Here is a 21,883-nt window from a genome sequence, read left to right as displayed (position 1 = left end):
TAGTAGGGAAGATGCTGGAATCTATCATCAAGGAAGCAATAGCGAGGCATCTGGATGGAAATTGTCCCATTGGACAGACGCAGCATGGGTTCATAAAGGGCAGGTCGTGCCTAACTAATTTAGAGGAATTTTTTGAGGACATTAACAGTGCGGTAGATAACGGGGAGCCAATGGATGTGGTATATCTGGATTTCCAGAAAGCCTTTGACAAGGTGCCACACAAAAAGTTGTTGCATAAGATAAAGATGCATAGCATTAAGGGGAAAGTAGTAGCATGGATAGAGGATTGGTTAATTAATAGAAAGAAAAGAGTGGGGATTAATGGGTGTTTCTCTGGTTGGCAATCAGTAGCTAGTAGTGTCCCCCAGGGATCAGTGTTGGGCCCACAACTGTTCACAATTTACATAGATGATTTGGAGTTGGGGACCAAGGGCAATGTGTCCAAGTTTGCAGACGACACTAAGATAAGTGGTAAAGCAAAAAGTGCAGAGGATACTGGAAGTCTGCAGAGGGATTTGCATAGGCTAAGTGAATGGGCTAGGGTCTGGCAGATGGAATACAATGTTGACAAATGTGAGGTTATCCATTTTGGTAGGAATAACAGCAAAAGGGATTATTATTTAAATGATAAAATATTAAAACATGCTGCTGTGCAGAGAGACCTGGGTGTGCTAGTGCATGAGTCGCAAAAAGTTGGTTTTCAGGTGCAACAGATGATTAAGAAGGCAAATGGAATTTTGTCCTTCATTGCTAGAGGGATGGAGTTTAAGACTAGGGAGGTTATGCTGCAATTGTATAAGGTGTTAGTGAGGCCACACCTGGAGTAGTGTGTTCAGTTTTGGTCTCCTTACTTGAGAAAGGACGTACTGGCACTGGAGGGTGTGCAGAGGAGATTCACTAGGTTAATCCCAGAGCTGAAGGGGTTGCATTACGAGGAGAGGTTGAGTAGACTGGGACTGTACTCGTTGGAATTTAGAAGGATGAGGGGGGATCTTATAGAAACATATAAGATTATGAAGGGAATAGATAGGATAGATGCGGGCAGGTTGTTTCCACTGGCGGGTGAAAGCAGAACTAGGGGGCATAGCCTCAAAATAAGGGGAAGTAGATTTAGGACTGAGTTTAGGAGGAACTTCTTCACCCAAAGGGTTGTGAATCTATGGAATTCCTTGCCCAGTGAAGCAGTAGAGGCTCATTCATTAAATGTTTTTAAGATAAAGATAGATAGTTTTTTGAAGAATAAAGGGATTAAGGGTTATGGTGTTCGGGCCGGAAAGTGGAGCTGAGTCCACAAAAGATCAGCCATGATCTCATTGAATGGTGGAGCAGGCTCGAGGGGCCAGCTGGCCTACTCCTGCTCCTAGTTCTTATGTTCTTATGTTCTAATAAGACACATACTTTATACATCATCATCCTTGCTAACATTGTCCAAAAACATTGGGACAGCTTCCAAGTGCATACTGACAACACATAGCCACACCTCTCTTAACACCTTCTCGAACGACGATGAGTCAGAATACAATGAGTCAGAATACAGGAGGGATATAGAGAACCTAGTGGAGTGGTGTAACAACAACAATATCTCTCCCAATGTCAGCAAAACTAAAGAGCTGGTCATTGACTTCAGGAAGCAAAGTATCGTATACACCCCTGTCTGCATCAATGGTGCAGAAGTGGAAATGGTCGACAGCTTTGAATTCCTAGGTGTGCACATCACCAACAATCTGTCCTGGTCCACCCACGTCAACGTTACAAGCAAGAAAGCACAACAGCGCCTATACTGTCCCAGGAAACTAAGGAAATTCAGCATGTCCACATTGACTCTTATCAACCTTTACAGATGCATCAAAGAAAGCATCATATCTGGCTGCATAACAGCGTGGCAACCGCTCGGCCCAAGACCGTAAGAAACTACATAGAATTGTGAACACCCAGCCCAGTCCATCACGTGAACCCGCCTCCCATCCATTGGCTATGTCTACACCTGCCTCTGCCTTGGGAAAGCGAGCAGCATAATCAAAAAACCCTCCCACCCAGCTCATTCTCTCTTCCAACTTCTTCCATCGAGCAAGAGATACAAAAATCTAAGAACACGCAACAGATACAAAAACAGCTTCTTCCCCGCTATTACCAGACTCCTAAAAGATCCTCTTATGGATTTAACCGGACAGATTTGAACTCTTCACACATCTTCTTGTCATGTGAGAGTACCTTTAAGAAATGGATGTTTAAGCAATGTACCTTTAAGAAATGGAGCTGATCATATTACTGAAGTGATGTCAGAAGGGGGGGGGGCTGAGCTCACTTCTGCTTTTTGAGTTTCAGTTTGAGAAAACAGCTGGGAGTGTCTGTTTGTTTTGCTGTGAGCTGCAGGAAGAAACACCGAGCTGGTCTGTTGATTTCTGCAATCCAAAGACTATAAATATATTGAATGTAACCTAATGTGCTCCTATTTTTGAAGGTTTGAAGTCTTTTGGATGTTTAAAGGAACAGTTTGAAGGATTTAGTGTTGTAGTATTTTGGGGTTATCTTTGAAGTAATGGGGGTTAAGATATTCAATGTTTGTTTTAAAAAGGTTAACTTGAGTTCATAGAATAAACATTGTTTTGTTTGAAAAACCACTTGTGCATTTCTGCTGTATCACACCTGGAGAGTACGCCGTGTGCTTCCCACACCACAATCTATTCAAAGTTGTGGGCCGGTTGAACTCCATGAAACACTTTGGGGTTCTGTAAACCCGGACCCCTAACAATTGGGGGCTCGTCCGGGATAAAAGTCTATCGATTGGATTGGCTTAACAAACTTAAAGACAGTGAAGGGTGAGCATATTGTGGTTGCTTTTCAGGTGTGGTATTTTAGTTTAAGTGGGGAGTGTGTTGTGGACGATGGCTCTTTCAGAGGCTCAGAGGTTTTTGGGGATGGACATGGTAACACGCAATACCTTACGGACAGAGACTGAAAGCAGACTGTTAGATTTGGCAAAAGCATTGCAGTTAACATTACCTGGCAAAATGCGAAAAGATGAGGTACTTACAGCAGTAGCTGAGCATTTAAATTTGCCCGAGATACATTCTGACTCATTAGAAATGGCAAAGCTCCAGTTGCAGATTAAGCAACTTGAACATGAAAAAGAATTAAAGCAGCTTGAATATGCAATGAGATAAAAAGAAAAGGAGAGAGAAGAAAGAAACAAAGAAAGAGATAGCGATAGAGAGGAAAAAGAAAAGGAGAGAGAAGAAAGAAACAAGGAAAAGAATAACATGAAAATCAGTTAAAATTGGCAGACACAAAGGGAAACATACAGTTGGATGAGATTGATGAGGAGCGTCATAGTCAAAGACGTGGTGGGGATCTATTTAAATATGTCCAAGCATTGCCAAGGTTTGACGAGAAGGAGGTAGAAGCCTTTTTCATTTCATTTGAGAAGATAGCTAAACAAATTAAATGGTCACAGGACATGTGGGATTTTACTGATTCAAACAAAGCTGGTAGGTAGAGCTAGTGAAGTCTTTACATCACTACCGGAGGAGGTATCTAATGTATGGGGAGGTGAAAAAAATCCATCTTAGGTGCATATGAGTAAGTGCCGGAAGTTTACAGAACCCCAAAGTGTTTCATGGAGTCCAACCGACCCACAACTTTTAATAGATTGTGGTGTGGGAAACCCACAGCGTACTCTCCAGGTATGATACAGCAGAAATGGACAAGTGGTTTTTCAAACAAAACCATGTTTATTCTATGAACTCAAGTTGACCTTTTTAAAACAAACATTGAATATCTTAACACCCATTACTTCAAAGATAACCCCAAAAGACTACAACACTAAATAATCCTTCAAACAGTTCCTTTAAACATCCAAAAGACTTCAAACCATCAAAAATAGGAGCACATTAGGTTACATTCAATATATTTATAGTCTTTGGATTGCTGACATCAGCAGACCAGCTCGGTGTTTCTTCCTGCAGCTCACAGCAAAGCAAACAGACACTCCCAGCGGCTTTCTCAAACAAACTCTAAAAGCAGAAGTGAGCTCAGCTCCCCCCACCCTCTGACTTCACTTCAGTAATATGATCAGCTCCATTTCTTAAAGGTACATTGCTTAAACATCCATTTCTTAAAGGTACTCTCACATGACATTCTCTACTGAGCAGTATGAACTCCTGTATGCTTCACCGGATGCCAGTGTCCATGTATTTACATTTATGTTTACCCTATGTATTTTTCTCATATATGGAATGATCTGTCTGAATTGTATGCAGAACAATGCTTTTCATTGTACCTCGGTACACGTTGACAATAAACAAATCCAATCCAATCCCTTTACAGCCTCTATGGTCAGAGAGACTGCTTGCCTTGACATCCAAACTTGGTTGATCTGCCATTTCTTCTATTGAACCATCATCTTTAGCACTTTCATCACAACTGAATCCATCCCATTCCAGTCATAATCTCAGGTTGAACTAGACTGTTTGCAATATTAGTATCCTATTCTAGCCAAATGGAGTTTTCCACCCCTTATCCGAGTCATCACATACACCACCCATTTCCACTTCGATAATTTTACCTGGCTTCTTCTCTGCCTTTGCCTCAGCCCATCTGCTGCTAAAAGCATCACCCATGGCTTTGTCACTTCCAGATTCAGCTATTCTTAGCTAGTCTACCAGACTCCGCAATCTGTAAAATTCAACTCATTAAAAGTTCTGGCACTTTGCACACAAGGAAGCAAGAGAACATAAATGTGATGGTGGGCAGGACAAGTCTCTTCATGACCTCACCCCTTCCTACATCTATAACGTCACCCAGCACTACTAATACCCAAATTTCTGTCCCTCAACTCAGACTTCTTAAACATCTGTTCCTCTCTCCCTTCACCGACTGCTAACAAAGGAGTCTTCACCCCAATGTCAGAAATGTTCTCCTTAACCACCTCACATCCATCTTCCCAATTAAAACACACTTCCCATTTTCATTTGCTTATACCTCAGTGAAACACTTTAGGATTTTTTTCTATCGTCATAGGAGTGTACCTTGAAGAAATGTGTGTTTATCAAATAGCTGCAGTGATGTCATTGTGTGGGTGGAGCTGGGTTGTGTCTCAGGCTTTAACTTTCATTTTGAGCTGGAAGCTATTTGTGGCTTTGTGTTTTACTTTCGTTTTAGGCAGTTGAAAGCTGAATTCAGACAAGGATGGTTCATTTGGTCACTCTCTTTGTATGTTAAAAAGTGTCCAGATCACTTGAAAATTTAAAAGTGATAACTGTCTTGAGTAAAGAATTTATACCTACTGCTTTGTTAAAAAGGGTGTTTGGCTAATGGATGTGGGGGGGGGTAGTTGTGTTTGTAGTTGATAAAATGTTTACTGTGTGTTTATAAAATGTTAACTGAATTCATAGAATAAACATTGTTTTGTTTTAAATTTCTTACAGTCTCTGTTGCATAACATCTGGAAAGTAGGCGCTTGTGCTTCTCATAACCAAAATATTAAAAGTTGTAGGTCAGGTAAACGCCATGATATACTTTGGAGTTTTCTAAACCCTGGCCCATAATACGATCTTAAAAGTAATTGCATAAATAAAATATATTGTTATGCCTGTCCTAAAATTTCTCCGGCCTACAATTTTACCAAATGGACCAACTGCTTTCTGAAGGGAGGCTTCTAAACACTGATGTTAGCAACAAAAGTTAAAATCTCACGGCGTTAAATCCTCCTAGAATCCTCTGGTTTTTAAAAACCAAGCTTGGCATTACATTAAACATCACTTCCTGGTTTACATCATTTTAAAAAATTCTTTTCAGCCTTGATGATATGCTACAAAATGGGCCTTTGTCCATTGTCTTTGTTTCTAGCTTTTATAAATCTACACCATCTGAAGTTCAGTTGTGAGAAAGAAACTTTGGATAATATGAATTCAGATTGACTAATATATATTAATAAAATAAACACTGGCATTTATATAGCATTTTTCAAAATCAGGATGCCCCAAAGTGCTTTATACCCAATTGTCGTCACTGTTGTATTATGCATTTCCTATATGACATCAGATGTTCAGGGTTTTCTGAGGGACTGCAAAACAATTTGAGGTAGGAATGAGTGTGATGCAGCACAGTTGTCACCCTGTACTGTGGAGGTGAGTGAAGAACTCAGGAGGTTCTTATAAACCCAAGTACTAACTATTGGGATGCAGTGTAGCAGAGGAAAGGGGATAAATGTTTAGTTAGTAATCTCATAGAATTTACAGTGTAGAAGGAGGCCATTCGGCCCATCGAGTCTGCACCGGCTCTTGGAAAGAGCACCCTACCCAAGGTCAACACCTCCCCCCTATCCCCATAACCCAGTAACCCCACCCAACACTTAGGGCAATTTTGGACACTAACGGCAATTTTTCACGGCCAATCCACCTAACCTGCACATCTTTGGACTGTGGGAGGAAACCGGAGCACCCGGAGGAAACCCACGCACACACGGGGAGGATGTGCAGACTCCGCACAGACAGTGACCAAAGCCGGAATCGAACCTGGGACCCTGGAGCTGTGAAGCAATTGTGCTATCCACAATGCTACCGTACTGCCCTAAATCTGCTAGTCTTCCGGAGTTTCTCCCCACTGTTTATTATTATATTTAGTTACTGTCCAAGTCAGAAGTCATATTTTGCCATGATTGATTTATATTTTTGCTAACTGAGGAAGATTAGCATTTATTTTTAGAAATTCCCAAAGCATTAAGTACTTCTAAAATGTGCAAACTGCAGTGTAGTTCAAACTTAAGAAGCAGCTTTCATAAATCACACTTCGAAATCCTCTTCGAAATTTCAGCAAAATTCTTGGGAGGTCAGTATTAACACAGCTTGCCAAGGGCCAGCATCAACAATGAGAAGTTACGCTGCTCAATAGGGAGACATTTTATAAATAGAAAACATAATGGTGTGCAGGGAACTTTGGTAAACAAAGAACCTGTACCAGAATACCCAGAAAGTGTTTGGATTTTATGAAAAGACACAATATTGCTTTTTCAAGTTGGTTCAGTATCAGACATTACCATACAAGAATCTGTGCACGAAACTACTATGTAATCCATGATTAGAATACTTTTAACCAATATGAAGCTCATATTTTTTCATTTCCACCCATTCCATAGAGACACACTTAATTTACCTAAATCCATACAGAGACAAGGGGCGGGATTCTCCGGCCTCCCCCGCCGGGTCGGAGAATTGCCGGGGGTCGGCGTGAATCCCGCCCTCCTAATTCTCCGGCCCCCCAAAAAATCGGCACGCCGTGAGCAGCGCCGCCCGCCTCGGAGAATGGCGTGGTCAGCCGCGACTCAATGGGTGTTGGGGCTGCCCGAATTCTCCGGCTCGCGATGGGCCGAATTCCCGCTCGTCTTTTGCCAGTCCCATCGGCGTAAATTGGAGTAGGTCCCTTACCGCCAGGACTTCGCGGCGCGGTCGGGCTCTGGGATTCTTGGGGGGGGGGGGGGGCACAGGGGGATCTGGCCCCGGGAGGTGCCCCCACGGTGGCGTGGCCCGCGATCAGGGCCCACCGATCCGCGGGCGGGCCTGTGCCGTGGGGGCACTCTATCCTTCCGCACCGGAGGCTGTACCGGTTTGCCATTCCCGGTGGTGAAACAAAGCCCTCTGCGCATTTGCGGGGATGTCGCCAGCACGCGCTGGCGCTCCCACGCATGCGCCAACTCACGGCGGCCAGCGGAGGCCCTTCGGCACCGGTTGGCGTGGCGCCAAGCCCCTTTCCCGCTGGCCAGCGGAGCGCAAACCACTCCGGGGCGGGCCTAGCCCCTGAAGGTGCGGAGCTCCGCACCTTTGGGGCGGCCCGACGCTGGAGTGGTTCCCGCCACACCGTCCCACCGGGAACCCCCGCCCCGCCGGGTAGGGGAATATCTTGCCCAAGGTCTAGGACCTCCAAATGTAAGTAGAGTTGTTGCTGAAGTCCAATCAGCAACTACACAGCCCAAGCGCACAAGTAGACTTCCTGCTTATTGTCTAACTAGAACCATTATACAGGTTATGGTTTGGGTTCAAAGGCTGTGTCTAGAAATCTGGAAAAAAATCCAGGCCTCCAGAAACTGTAAGCCAGACTGGTTGATTAATCTGGAGCTCTGCGAATCGGCTTCACTTCGAAAATTTGCAACACCAAGCATGTAGTCTTGGAGTTGGTTCAACCCTGATTGATTTCTTCTCCCTCAAAATCTGAAAGAGGTTTGAACCTTTGCTAAGTTTAGGAACTCAAAAACAAAACGCGGAACTGCATAATTCACCATTAGCACATTTCCCCCAGCCTACTGACCACAGCATGCTTACTCATCTGTCATGATTACTTGAAGATGCGGAGCTTCAACAGTAACAGCTTCTCCCTCTGGAACATTAGATAGCATTGTGCTTGAGTACATGACATTATTTCTGACCTGCAGAAATTTTTTCTCAACAGCTGCTACCCAAACTTTAAATAAACACATTTGCCCTGCAGCAGACATCTGTGCAAGGCCTTAAACAAAGATTATGACACTAGCAACAATTATCTTCTAGATGTCCAAGTACAAAGCAACATAACAGATTTACATATTACCAACAGATAATCAACTTTGGCAAAAATATTTGCCCACATTGAACCGGACTTGCTTTATACAGAAAACTCTACAATCCATTCGGGACCTGAGGAACCAACTTGATTGAACACTGGTGTCATGATATTCAAACACACACATCATGATAGACACACCAACAGACAAATCAGAACACACACCACCACAACCAATGACAGAAAGATATAAAAGCACAAACACGACACCTGGTGGTCAGTATTAGCTGGAGAGGAGGACCAGGACAGACCTGCTACACGAAACACTCAGGGAGACAGCACGTGCAGAGTATCCAGAACGAACTGTATTATAAGAGTTAAAATAAAATAGAGTTGTACCACATACAACTGTGTTGGCTCATCTGTGCACCAGAGCACCCAACATCACATGGTACAGGAGTGGATCGATACCTGCCGGCATACCTCAGTGTACACAGACAACCAGCAGTGCCCAGGCAAAATGATAGAGCTCCCGGTTCCGCAGCCGCTCCAGTGCTACGGCGATCTCCGCGAAAACTGGCAGCGATTCCGGCAAGTGTCCGAATTGTTCCTGGTGGCAGCTGAACTCCAAGACCTGGATGATAGCGAAAAAATTGAATTTCTCCTCACCATCGCCGGTGCAAGGGCAAGAGAAATATTCACAAGGTTCAGGTTCTTCAGGAGGCAGCAAAGGTACGATTACCAGGCAGTCCTGGACAAATTCTCCAAATACTGTGAAGAAAACGCAATCCAATCGGCAAGTAAAGGTAAGAAAAGCGGCAGTACTCACCTCGTGGCTGGGATCCCGGAGCCCGAATTCCCAGAGGCCGAAATCCCGGGCCTGAGAGAGGGCTGGGTCGAGGTCGGCGGCCATCTTGCTAAAGGTATCACGCTAGCACAGTTGCGCGAGCAGTGCGCAGAACCGGAAGTATCGTTTGCGCATGCGCGAGATGCTGCGCATGCGCAGTCAAGAAAACGGCCATCGGTAAAGGAACAGCGATCTGAGCATGCGCAGTTGCTTCCTACGTGCTACATACCGAGCGTCAGGATGTCAGAGGCCTCAGACCGCACCAATTTAAAGGGGAAACGTCCCAAATCTAATTTAAAAGGGAAACGTCCCAAATCAAAAAAACAAAAATCTGTTAAAGCTGTAAAACAACCTTCCCTCACCTGGAATGACAGCACATTGCCGCAAATTGACCCAGGAGATGAATTTGACCTCCGAAGAACCCTCCGACAAGCAGTTACCTACGCACAAGCCGATGATTCCGACCTCGAATACTTCGATGACGATCTTTACAGTGTTTCCGGACCTCGCGAGCCCAATGATAGCTCCGTGGTCCTATACGACTATGACTCGGACGAACCTTTCGTGTTGCACATTGGCGGCCCCCACATTGAATCCGACGCAGATGCGGATTCATTTTTCGGATTTGAGGATCTTCAATCCAGCAGATATGACGTCCCAACTTATCAGTACCGGATGATGCTGCAGCCTGACATTAACAGACAGGGAGCGCTGCAAGCACACGGAGAGCGCCCTGCTGCCACACAGAGCGTGGTCCACGTCCCGCTCAACGTTCCCGACTCTATGAAAGAAGACATGCAAGACTCCAGAGCGCAGTCCTCGCATGAACCAGAAGTGACTCCAGTGTCACAAGCCTCCACAGCAAGCTCGTGGACAGACTCCACGATAGAAGCAACGCAAGACTCCAGAGCGCAGTCCTTGCACGAACAAGAAGTGACTCCAGTGTCACAAGCCTCCACAGGGAGCTTGTGGACAGCCTCCACGATAGAAGCAACGCAAGACTCCAGAGCGCAATCCTTGCACGAACAAGAAGTGACTCCAGTGTCACAAGCCTCCACAGAGAGCTCGTGGACAGCCTGCACGATAGAAGCAACGCAAGACTCCAGAGCGCAGTCGTTGCATGAACAAGAAGTGACTCCAGAGTCACAAGCCTCCACAGGGAGCTCGTGGACAGCCTCCACGATAGAAGCAACGCAAGACTCCAGAGCGCAGTCCTTGCACGAACAAGAAGTGACTCCAGTGTCACAAGCCTCCACAGAGAGCTCGTGGACAGCCTCCACGATAGAAGCAACGCAAGACTCCAATGTGCGGTCCTTGCAGGAACAAGACCATGAGGGTCTAGCAACCTCTCCTGACCAACCAGCGGCAGATGATGCAAGTCTGCCATGCTCACGTGAACAGCAAGAAGGCTATAACAGCCTACCATGCTCCACTACACAGCAGCATGACCATGACGGTCTCTCATGCTACAATGAAGGGCACAGCGCTGAAGACTGTTCAAGCCCAACTGAAGACAAGCCAAAGGAATCGCCTCTTCCAAGCCCGAAGAAAAAAGGTTTATGCGCTGACCTTCAGGATCATTATAGCCGAACAGAGATTAATAATGCTGCACGGTCACAGAAGGATGCTGAGGATTTGCTAAAGAAATTAATTGAATGTTTAACTTGCAAGCAGACTGAGAATTGCCAGTGTTTTAGTACGGATCGAAAAAATGGACAAGACATTGATCCTCAGGTAATGGAAATAACACAACCTGAATCATATCTACAGCAGGGACAAATGTCTCCCTTCAACACAACGCCGCAAAGTCCCAACTTCGGAGACCAGCAGTTAGTCAGTAATGACTCTTCAAACCTTGAGGGGAACATTAATTGCATTGAACCTATACACACTCCACTGATAAATGAGCAGAACATTGGAGCAAGAATCCTGAGGACACCGACATCGAGTAGCCAGATAACGAATTTAAAACCCGCAGCAGTTTCAAGTGAACCAAGTGTGCTTTCCACTAATGGTGAAGATGCAGATAAGGTCGACCCGATTATCCATTGTACCACACTAACCCCAGTGATTAAGCAGTTATGTATGGGGAGTATAATGTGGGCAATTGAGAACAGTAAAAGAGAGACTGTGACCATGCCAGTCCCAGCAAAATCAGACCCAGAGACCATGAAGGCATGTACATTAGACAAAGATACATATGAGGTACCTGAGAAGAAAAGTGAAATGGAATGTTCTTCGGAAAATAGTACAATGTCGATAGAAACATTGGATCCTATATTCGAGACCATACATATGGGAGAATTTGGGGGTAATAAACAAGGTTCTGCAATGTCTGGGGGAAGATTTAAAATTCCAAAGAAGAAAAGCCCAAATGAAGGACAACGGCAAGACAATTACAGTCCACCGACATGGTGTGCACCACCAGATGAAAACTCTGACAATTTACCCAACCCTAGTGAACAGCAAGCTGCTAATGAGGATCTATCCACGGGATGTGAGACGAGTGACGACAGCATCCCACTTCCCATGCAAAAGGTGCAAGGTGACAGACCTCGCCTAGTGCGTACCGAGGCACTCGACGATCACGGTGGGACCACTGACGACTGCGGTGGCGGCGCACCGCTTCCACCCTCGATGGCTCGAGCCTCTCCACTGGTTGGTGCATTCCTGCATGTTCCGACTCCAGAAGTGCAGCTTCAGGGAATCTCGGCTGCCTCCAATGAACCTGTTGGGACTCCGGACGGGGAGCATCGACGGAAGGCAGACCGGACTCCAGATGGGGAGCAGCCAAGCGCCGACTCTGATTCGCGCACGCCAGACATTGCTCCGGACGGGCGGTGTCGCGGCCTCGGTGATGGCACGCTCAGGGTGACGGCGGATGCCACGGCGACAGGGAATGGATCGCGTGGCAGTCCCACTGGGTCGGCAGTGGCGACCAGCACCGGCGGTCCAAGGCGGACACACCAATTCGCGCCATCGCCAGGCGTTGATGCGAGCAACAATTCTCTCTCCAAGGCGACATGCTTCGACGTTTCTCTACGGAGTCGCCCTTCCGGCACAGCAGGTGGCCGGAACCAGCGTGCACGGTCTCGGCCAACTTCCACATCTGGCACAGTCATCGCCTTGCATGATATTAGTGATGGTGCTACTTCGATGGCAACGACCCATCGGCTACAAGATGCCGTCCACCACAAACATAAAAAGAAAAAAGACTCCACCTTGTTCCTGGCATGCAGGGCGGATGGATTGGTGCGTAGGCGCAATCAGCGAGCTTTGCGCCGCCTTCCACGCTCGCAACTGAACCGTACGCACACGCCGGATCCTCCACTGGTTCCCAAGGATGACTTCGTGGAGATGCCACGGATCATGCCCCTTCCATCGCCACCAGAACCAAACCACAGCCAAGGCAACACTAACAAAGATGTTGAATGTTATATTTGCACGAATGAAAAACCAAGCACTGCACGAAGTACAACAAATGGAAAAGTAGAGACTTCGGCAACAGCATCACCTCCAACAGTCCAAGGTGAACCAGTGTGAACCCAAATCTCCACAGCTGAACCGGCTTGAGGACCAGCCTATTCTTGAGGCGGTCACCCATTAGACTGGACTTATAACGCTGTTCATACGTTCAAAAAGTCAAACACTTCTGTATTATAACCTGTTGTTGTTTATCGTTCCAGATATCGTCTGACCGGACCACTGTTCAAGTTTTTTTTTTCGCATTCATGTTTTGTTATGGTACAACCTTGTTAGTGTGACGCACCCGACATCGCCCCATGTAAATAGTTACGTCATATACACACGCTGCACACAACACACGCACACACTCTTAGATGCACTCACGACACGATTATATTTATAACCACGTAGGCACATATCTTTGTAAAAAGGGGGGATGTCATGATATTCAAACACACACATCATGATAGACACACCAACAGACAAATCAGAACACACACCACCACAACCAATCACAGAAAGATATAAAAGCACAAACACGACACCTGGTGGTCAGTATTAGCTGGAGAGGAGGACCAGGACAGACCTGCTACACGAAACACTCAGGGAGACAGCATGTGCAGAGTATCCAGAACAAACTATTATAAGAGTGAAAATAAAATAGAGTTGTACCACATACAACTGTGTTGGCTCATCTGTGCACCAGAGCACCCAACACCACAACTGGAAAGAGCTCACTGGAAATCTGTCATGGTTATGTGGATCCAAAACACCTCAAACCAAGTCCTTAATTAGTAAAGCAAAAAGCAATCTAGCTTTTAGATCTAGCTAAAAGAATGAAGTAAAGATTTTTTTCTTTTGAATTAAACTATAGCATTACTCTAGATGCACCATAAAGCATGTTCTATCTAAAAAGAATCCCATACTTTGGCTGTATGTTATCATTACTGGGCTATATGGGCTGCAAAGCAGTCAATCGGAGTAAATTGATAGTGAAGTTATCGGATTCAAAATTCACTTATCTCCAACAGTTAAATTTCTTATTGGTCTCTTAGCAAGGCATACAGTACACGGTGTGCTCCACAGAAGGTTTGTGTAGCATCAATGGTTTAATCATTTGGACATGTGATATTAATTTTCAAGTAACTATTCCTCCCTCATTTAATATAATTGTTACTTTTGCAAAATCTCACGAATGGGACCATTAGTTAACAATAATCAAATATACATTCATCTCAAAACAAAGGACATTTAGTAGGGCAAACTGATGATGACTTTAATGAACAATTTGATATAAATACTTAACACTGGCTGGATCCCCATTTTTGACTTTGATGAAAATCCAATACTTAAAATACTTAAAGCAAGTTTGTTTATGTTACAACTGTGTCATTTTCCCTCAGGATTGTTTGGCACTACGTAATTCTGAAGAGTTCATAAACCCAAAACATAGAACAAATTAAATACAAGATCCGGTTCTAACCTTTTCCAATTCCATTGTGCTGATATCAAACACTAAAGCTGACAAACCCAACAAGTAGAATTCTCTCAACAGTACTGCAATTTGAGTATCCTTTCACCTGAAATTCCACATGGAACGTAAACAGGTATGGCGTGCACAGCAGCATGGTACATGCCACTGTTTACTTATCTCCCTAAACACTTGCATGGGCCAATATATCAATAATCACAGACAGGATAATGAAAGAAAGCCAGTATGGATGCATTAAGAAAAAATCATGTGTAACTAGCTTGCTGGAGTTTTTCTGGATGTAATTGATAAGAGCAAAGCAGTTGGTGTTTGTATGGATTTTCAAAAGGCATTTGACGCAATACCACACAACAAACTTGTGAGCAGAATTCTGGCCCCTGGAATAAAAAGGAAAGTAGGCACTTGTATATGAAATTTGCTGAGTGTTAGCAGAGTGTCGTGATAAATAGTTATTTTTTCAAGTTGCAAGAAGGTTTGTTGTGGAGTTCACTTGGGGTCAGTATTAGAACATAGAACATTACAGCGCAGTACAGGCCCTTCGGCCCTCGATGTTGCGCCGACCTGTGAAACCACTCTAAAGCCCATCTACACTATTCCCTTATTGATAGAACATCCAATACTTAAAGCAAGTATTGGGGCCCTTGATCTTCCTGATATATGTTAATGACTTAGACTGTGGCGTGCAGAGCATGATTTCAAATTTGCAATTGATATGAAGATTGGAAACGTTGTGAACTGTGATGAGGATAGCTTTGAACTTCAAAAGGACATGGGTATATTGGTGGATTGGGCAGACAAGTGACAGATGAAGTTCAATGCAGAGAAGTGAGAGGTGATTCATTTTGGAAGGAAGAATGTGGAGAGACAGCATAAAATAAAGGCTGAAAATCCAAAGTACGCATACACCAAGGTCCCAAATCCATTGGGACCTTGGTGTATGCGTATATAAATCAGCATCTTGAAAAAAAATTAATAAAGCACACAGTATCTAAGGTTTTATTAATAGGGGCATACAAGAGTAAGGAGGTTGTGTTGAACTTATGCAAAGCACTCCTAGTTAGGCCTCATCTGGAGTACTGAATCTAGTTCTGGTCGCCATACTTGAGAAAGGATGTTAAAGGAATTGAGTACAGAACAGATTTACAAGAATGACTGCAGGATGAACAACTGTAGCTATGAGGACAGACTTGAGAGGTTGGTCTATTTTCCTTGGGAGTAAAAAAGGCTGAGGGAAGACTTGATGGAGGTACTCAAGATCCTGAGGGGTATGGTCAAGGTAAAGAGTGAGAAACTGTTCCTTCCCAAGAGAACATTTAGGCCTAGAGGGCACAGATTCAGAATAATGGGCAAAAGGAATAGAAGCAATATAAAGTCTTTTCACCCAGAGGATGGTTGGAGTCTGGAACGAGCTTCCTGAGAAGGTGGTGGTTGAAGGATCGATCGAGGCATTCAAAAGGGAATTGGATTGTTATCTGAAAAGAAAAAATGTGCAAGGTTACGGGGATACGGCAGGAGAATGGGGCCAGTAGAATGTTCTTTCAGATAGCCAGTGCAGACTCGATGGGCTGAATGGCCTCCTTCTGCACTGTAAAGTTTGTAATAATGCGCATAAGGAATGCAGAATTACAGAGACTACACTTCAAAATTTCAGTTTTATTATTTATTCTTATCTAACTCAGAATGAAGAAGCCATTTTGCAAATTGTGGGTAAATCAGATTATTGAGCAAGCTTCGATTGTGTTGCGAGTCATCTCACTGAAACAGGACTGAACTAGTTAGAAGCTAGAAAGAAATGCTGGAAACTATAACTGATGAACTGTGTTGATTTTGCAAATAAATGAATGTACATCTATTGTACAGACAACAGTCTTCAATGAACTGTCAAAAATGTTCATAGTCCTCCAGACAATGAGCTTTCAAGCACAATATTGTTGGATGAACGATGGCAGAGTAGGCAGGCAAAATAAATTAAATTTTAGCTACATATGTTCTAGTATCAAACTAAAATACTATCAATGTCTTAAATACATGAAAAGATTACAAAAAGCTTGTAGTTTATACAAAGATCGTAGCTTATTACATGGCAGAAAAATTCAAAATTGGAAGCTTACTTGGTTCTGTGGCAGCCATTAACTGCTTTGAGGAGATGTCATTAGCAGCCTTTTGTCACAAGATGACGATGATGGTGTCACACAATTTACAACTGCTGGCTGAAATACATGAGAAACTACACGTGTAAACATGGAGGGCTTTTGCTTTCATTATAAACTTTGTAAACATTAAATTCATTAAAGGAAAATGTTTGCGTTGCTGATCATCTTGCTCTCCCCTAAAGCAGCAAGTGTGAAAAAGGGTGGGAAGTCAGAAGCAAAAAGGCTCCTAGATTTCTGCAAAGTACAGCAGCAAAACGGCATAACATCCTTCAAAAGACATTAACCAAGGGATGGGCAAATAAGGACTGTCAAAAGTTAATTAAACAGAAAATGTATAACAAATTCGTACATTCTTAATTTGCACTCTGATTAACAAGAATTCACAGATGTAATTGACAAGCAAATAAATGGGGCACTTTATAAAATATGCTGCACAATGAACACAGCCAAAATCTGTGCTTTTTATGTGAAATGGCAATCTCACCACACCACCTCCGCTACATTTCTAATTTTCTCTTCTCCGTCAAGTTGCTGACTCATGCTAGCTCCACAGGCACAACTCCGTAGCTGACACAATTCTTAATGTATGAGCCATCCGACTTGAGCCTGTTGCTGTCCTCAATGCCCAGGCATGCAACTTCTAACTAGAAAACAGAGGTGTGAAACTTGGCTGATCCATCACACCCTCAACTTTTCCACCTCTTGCCCAACTATTCGTCCAAGGTATTAAGGCAAACTGCTACCAATCACTCTAATTTAGACAAACTATTTCAGCACAGATCAGAGATTGAAACATGGTCCTTTCTGCTCTGTATGCCAGATACATGTATCTATTGAGTTATTGGGATGTACCAAAAATCCTGTACGGAGCAGAAGGATATTTATGGTACAGAGCCGTACCAATAGGATTTACAGTTAAACATGCAATGACAACGAATTTAGGTTTGAATAGTAGTCTATTTATTAAAGCAAAATCTTAGACTTGGCTGTTAGGTTATAAGACCAACTTACAACGTGAGTATAATTAAGGCACGGCTCCAATTCTGCATCAGTACACGGTGGCCTAAAAACCTCACCATGTCCATAAACTGACTAATTACTGATACAAAACAGCTACATAAGCAGTTCCAGGACTGCACTAACTACAAGGGTTTTTAAATCAGAATTTCAAAGTATTTTTTCCTGGCATAGAGATTCAAAAATTACTTTCTACGAGCATCTGGGATCAAGGGAAATCTGGTCAACCTTGTTTTGGGTCAAGGCTAGTTGACCTTGCTTGAGTAGTAGTTTTAAAACAATTCTCGCAGGCTTGAGTGAAACAAAACAACATATGACCAGCAATGAAGTATAGGTGAGGCGATTGTTTCCATTGTTAGATTTTAGTAATATTTGTTCATTTCAAGGCTCAGTTCTGTACAAGAAAACTAGTGATGGCACTAACACTGCAGTCTGGCAGCCAACAGTCAGGATGCTACCTTCCAAGTCGAAGACCACAGTTTTACAATGGCAACCTGCAACACTGAACAGCTAACGGGGCTCCTATTCAGCAAATAATAATAATCTTTATTAGTGTCACAAATAGGCTTACATTAACAATGCAATGAAGTTACGAAGAAACAGCCTATGTACAAAATTACGAGCAGTCTGACTCGGCTTTGGACTGTTGCCAGGGAACTAGTTACTGTGAAAAGCCCCTGGTCGTCACACTCCGGCGCCTGTTCGGGTACAGTGAGGGAGAATTCAGAATGTCCAATTCACCCAACAGGACGTCTTTCGGGACTTGTGGGAGGAAACCGGAACATCCGGAGAAAACCCACGCAGACACAGGGAGAACGTGCAGACTCCGTACAGGCAGTGACACAAGCCGGGAATCGAACCGGGGTCCCTGGCACGGTGAAGCAGCAGTGCTAACCACTGTGCTACCATCAAATAAATATTCACCAAATTCAGACTCACCAAATAAATATTTTCTCCTCCTGAAATAACATACTCCAGTGCCAATTTAGGATGCATGTGCTGTCTTCTGTCCCTACACAAACTCCATTCCCTAGCCTCCCACTCCATCTATTTCCCTGGCAACAGTCCAAAGCCGAATCCGACTGCTCGTAATTTGATACCTCGGCTGTTTCTTAGCGGCCCAGGCTTTAAATTCGGAAATTCTCTTCGTTAACCTCTGTACCTCTCTTCCCTCGTCTAAGATGCTCCATAACACCTACCTCTGGCCAAGCTTTTGGCCATCTGCCCTAATATTTCCTTATGTGGCATGGTATCAAATTTTGTTTGGTAACACTCCTGTGAAATACTACCTTATCAAAAGGTGCTATATAAATACAGGTTGCTGTATCAGCATAGCACAGTATAAGTTTTATGAACCTAAGCAGTTCTGAATTCACTGCCGTCTTAAGTTCAATCAAGTCAGGAAGGCATTGAAGTTATAGGCCAGTTAAGTTACAAGGAAGTTTGGCAGGATTGAACATAGAACATACAGTGCAGAAGGAGGCCATTCGGCCCCTCAAGTCGTATCCACTTAAGCCTTCACTTCCAGGCTATCCCCGTAACCCAATAACCCCTCCTAACCTTTTTTAGTCACTAAGGGCAATTTATCATGGCCAAACCACCTAACTTGCACGTCTTTGGACTGTGGGAGGAAACCAGAGCACCCAGACCAGGCAGACACGGGGAGAATGTGCAGACTCCGCACAGTGACCCAGCACAGAATCAAACCTGGTACCCTGGTGCTGTGAAGCCACAGTGCTAATCACTTGTGCTACCCATGCATGGATTGGATAGTATTTATTTTAATGCAAGGAGTCTGATGAACAAGGCAGATGAGTTGAGGGCACAAATTAACGCATGGGGGAATGATGTCATTACTGTCACCGAGACATAGTGAGGGACAGGTTTGGCAGCTCAATATTCCAGGATATAGGTTTTTCAGGCGAGACAGGGAACAAAGTAAAAGAGGAGGGGATGTCACAATTTTGATCAGGGAATCAATTACAGCAATAAGGAGGGATGATATCTTACTAGGCTCTTCAAATTAAGCCTTATGGGTAGAACTTAAAAACCAAAAAGGAGCAATCACATTGCTGGGAGTGTTCTATAGGCCCCCTTACAGTCAAAGAGTAATAGAAGAGAAGATTTCAACTGCCCCAACATTAACTGGGCAAGTCATAGTGCAAAAGATTCAGAGGGAGCAAAATTCTTAAAATATGTTCGAGAGAACTTTTAAGCAGTAGGTCCTACAAGAGAGGGCGCAGTCCTGGACTTAATTTTATCTAACAAAGCTGGGCAAGTGGTTGATATATCAGCGGGGGCCATTTTGCTGACAGTGATCACAACTCCGTTCGCGTCAAGACTGTTACCGAAAAGGACAAGGATGGGCCTGAGATCAAAGTTCAAAACTTGGGGAAGGCGGATTTTAATAAAGATCAGATATGATTTCGCCAGAGTGGACTGGGAGCAGGCACATTTAGGTAAATCGGTGACACACCAATGGGATACATTCAAGGAGGAGAGAGTATAGGGCCAATATGTTCCAATAAAGCAAAAGGATGGGACCAACAAATTTAGCGAATATCGAGTGATATACAGCAGTGGATAAAAAGAACAGCAGAGGCTTATGTCAGATATTGAAAGCTCGAAACAGCAGATGCCCTAGAGGTGGACATAATGTGCAAGAGAGAACTTGAAAAGGAAAATAGGAGATCAAAAAGGTGCCATGAAAGGATACTAGCAGATAAAATAAAATTCTAAGTTGTTTGACAAGTGCATTAAGAGTAAAAGGATAACTAGGGAAAGAGTAGGACCCATTAAGGACCACAGTGGTAATTTGAGTGTGGAGCCGGAGGATGTCGGTAGGGTTCTAAATGAATAAATTGTATCGGTGTTCACTAGTGGGAGGGAGGGTGTGCGGATAGAAATCAAGAAGAAGGACTGTGATAATGAAATTAACAGACAGGGAGGAGATTCTGAGTGGTCCAGCAGCCTTAAAAGTAGACTAATCTCCAGGGCCAGATGAAATGTATCCCACCCTGTTGAGTGAGGTAAGAGAGGAAATGGCAGTGGCAATAATTTTCACTTCCTCTATGGCCACAGGAGACCTGCCGGAGGACTGCCGGACAGCCAATGTGGTACCATTATTCAGTAATAAACCAGGAAACCACAGGTCTAAGCTAGGGATGGGGAAACGATTGGAAGCAATTCTGTGAGACAGAATTAATCTGTATTTGGAGAGGCAGGGATTAATCAAGAACAGTCAGTATGGTTTTGTTAAGGGGAGGTCATGTCTGGCCAGCTTGATTAATTTTTCAAAGAGGTGACCAGGTGTGAAGATGAGGGCAATGCATTTGACAGTCTACTTGGACTTCAGCAAGGCTTTTGATAATGTCCCACATAGGAGACTGATGGCAAAGGCAAGAGCCCAAGGGATCCAAGGAAATTTGGCAAATTTGACCCAGAATTACTGTGTGGCAGGAAGCAGGGGTGATGGTTGAAGGGTGTTTTTTGACTGGAAGCCTATATCCAGTGGGGTCCCGCAGGGATCAGTGTTGAAGCTCTTGCTGTTTGTGGTTTACATAAATGATTTAGACATGAATGCAGGAGGGTTGATCAATAAATTGACGGATGATACGGAAATTCGTGGGCTGGTAAATAGTGAGGAGGATAGCCTTAGATTACAGGAGGATATAGATGGACTGCTCAGATGGGCTGATCAGTGGCAAATGGAATTCAATCCGGATAAATGTGAGGTGGTGCACTTGGGCAGGACAAACAAGGCAAGGGACGACCTGTTGAACGGCAGGATTTTGGGAAGCAATGAGGATTACAGGGATCTGTACACCAGACCCTTAAGGTAGCATGGCAGGTGGATACAGCGGTTAAGGCATTTAATATACTTGCCTTTATTAGCCATGGCATAAGAGCAGGGAGGTTACGCAGGTACTATATAAAACGTTGGTTAGGCCACCACAAGAGTAGTGTGGGCAGTTCTGGAATCCACACTATAGGAGGGGAGGGATGGGATAACACTGGAAAAGGTGCAGAGGAGATTTACCAGGATGTTGCCTGGGCTGGAGGGTTTTAGTTATGAAGAGAGGTTGGATAGACTGGGCTTGTTTTCCTTGGAGCAGAGGAGACTGAAGGGGGTCACGATTGAAATGTATATCCTCAAGATGTAGACAGGAAGAAATGTTTCTTCTTGGTGGAGGGATCAATGACAGGGGACATAGATAAGTAGCAGGAGGTCTAGAGGGGATGGGAGGAAAACCTTTTCCTCAGCGGGTGGTGGGAGTCTGGAACGCACTGCCAGAAAGGGTGGTGGAGGCAGATACCCCACATTTAAGTATTTAGATGTGCACTTGCAATGCCAAGGCATACAAGGCTATGGGCCAA

The 21,883-nt window shown here is 44.1% G+C and overlaps 1 protein-coding gene across 6 annotated transcripts in view; it reads right to left on the bottom strand.

Annotated features, from left to right (window-relative positions):
* Positions 1-21,883, bottom strand: part of LOC140391794 (cytoplasmic protein NCK2) — a 121,257-nt gene that overhangs the window by 71,207 nt on the left and 28,167 nt on the right. For 2 of the 6 annotated variants that reach the window (XM_072476671.1, XM_072476668.1), the window contains exons 2-3: positions 16,448-16,546; positions 15,718-15,808 (exon numbers count right to left, since the gene is read on the bottom strand). The exons of 2 other annotated variants lie outside the window; for them this stretch is intronic. The gene's annotated coding sequence lies outside the window, so the exon portion shown is untranslated. The remainder of the gene's footprint in view (positions 1-15,717; positions 15,809-16,447; positions 16,547-21,883) is intronic. 2 more of the 6 variants (XM_072476672.1, XM_072476669.1) reach the window with 1 other exon arrangement.

The sequence above is a fragment of the Scyliorhinus torazame genome, chromosome 15 (genome assembly GCF_047496885.1).
Source record: "Scyliorhinus torazame isolate Kashiwa2021f chromosome 15, sScyTor2.1, whole genome shotgun sequence".
NCBI classification, from domain to species: domain Eukaryota; kingdom Metazoa; phylum Chordata; class Chondrichthyes; order Carcharhiniformes; family Scyliorhinidae; genus Scyliorhinus; species Scyliorhinus torazame.
The sequence above is the reverse complement of the archived record's forward strand: the minus strand, read 5'-3'. Positions and strand labels throughout refer to the sequence as shown.